This window comes from Neopelma chrysocephalum, unplaced genomic scaffold, assembly GCF_003984885.1.
Source record: "Neopelma chrysocephalum unplaced genomic scaffold, ASM398488v2 Primary Assembly neopelma1_25, whole genome shotgun sequence".
Lineage (NCBI taxonomy): Eukaryota > Metazoa > Chordata > Aves > Passeriformes > Pipridae > Neopelma > Neopelma chrysocephalum.
Genome location: NW_020897694.1, coordinates 21,238,928 through 21,240,824, shown reverse-complemented (window position 1 = coordinate 21,240,824; position 1,897 = coordinate 21,238,928).

Below are 1,897 nucleotides of genomic sequence, written 5' to 3'. Positions count from 1 at the left end.
GGCGCCGTGGGGCGCCGCGCCCCCCACCCGCACGGGCACGCACGGCGCGGGCACACGCAGCACACACAGATGCCGATACGAGCGCGGCGTTCGCCCCGGCACACCCCCGCACTTTCCCCAGCACGGGCCAACTTTCCGGCGCTCCGCCGCCGCGGACACCGCCCCGTCTGCCCCCCGTCCCCTGGGGCGGCGGTCCCCAGCCACCCCCGTGCTCTCCTCGCAGCGCTCGCTGGCCGCGGCCGGGAGAAGCGGAGCGGAGCCGCGAAAGGGGTGCAGCGGGAGCTGGGGGTTCGGCCATGGGCGCTTCCTGTGCGGGAGCCTGCGCTGCGTTCGCGGAGACCGCGGGGAATTGGGTGGCCGCGGTGAAACGAAGCGACGGTGTTCGCCGCGCACATCCTCCGAAACCGGGGACACGCGCGCGTGTCGGGGCCGTTCAGTTTGTGTTTTTAACTGCCCACCCCAGCCGCGGGGCGCGGAGGGAGCCGGGGCGCGGGTGCACCCACAGCAAACTAAGCGACTGTGCGGCCGCCCCTATCGAGCTCCGGCCGCTCCGGGGGGCGCGGGCAGCAGCCCCGGCGCGGTGCGGCGCCTCTCGCCGCCGCCAGGTGGCAGCGCAGGGCGGCGGATGGGCCGCGCGGGGCCGCCCGGCGGGCTGTGCCCAGGGAAGGCGACGCGGTGGCCGCCGCGTTCCTCTTGATGCCGGTGGGATCACCGGCGTTATGCGGTGTGCTGTGGACCGCAGAGGGTAGCACTGGCTAACTAGCAGTCGTGATGGGTTTTTTTTCGGGTTAGATTTCTCTTTTTATTTTCCGCCAAATTGCGTGTTTGGCTGATTTTAAAAAACAATAATTTAGGAAAAAAACAGTCATTTAATTGCATACGATGAAAGATGTGCACATGATTGCGTTTGTGTATTCACTACTGCTGTGGGCTCTATAGATTGTAGTACATAAGTTGAATAAGTGTTATGCATACAGGAACACATGGAGTACATCCCATGTGCACAGCACACAGGTTGGAATCGAGCTTTAACTCAAAGGTAATGATAGATGTGGTTGTGCCTTCGTGGGTTTTATTGTGCGAGTCTAAACACTGAACAATGTTCTGCATATGGTGTGTGATTTCAGTACATGTATATCTTCAGTAGACCTCTGTTAACTCATATCTTAACATCCCAACATGCTAAACCCAGAGATGATTGTAAAGAATCATCTTTTCCTTAATGCTCAGCCTTCCTCAAAAGGCGTATTTTTCTTCTTTGCAAACATAAAAGGAGTATGACTCAAATCCTCTTTCCCTAGGCCTGAAATAAGCGAGATCTTATATTTGAATGGAAGACAAATTTTTTATATGGACCAAGTAATTTTCCTGACCTTGTAGAAGCTTTTGGAAATCTTCTCAGTGGAACAAAGTACTTACTTAAATTCTTAAAGGATCACTGACATTCCCGTTTTGATGCAAAACCAATTAATTTAGTGGAAGGTTTTGAATGGTTTTAGAGTGAGTTCCAAGGTGCTAATTTTAGTCACGAAAAAAATACCAAACCACCCTAGGTACTTTTCCTTCCCCCCTTACATACACTCTCTTAAGCTTTTGTAATATTCAATATGGAATTTACAATAGTGGAACAAAAAGAATTCACAGATAGTAAACGGAGATGTCTAACAGGAGTTTCTTATGGCCTCACTATTTTTGAAAAACATCTTTGTTTTGAATTAATAATTCTGCACTTTGAATATATGGGGGTTTATGCATATATGCTTGCATTTTTTAGGTATGTCATATTTATAGCATCTGTCTGTTTTTCTATGCTATTTTTCTCTCTGACACACAAAATTAGACACATGTAAATACTTTTTTTATTCATAACAGAGAAAGATATTTTAAGTAACCCTGT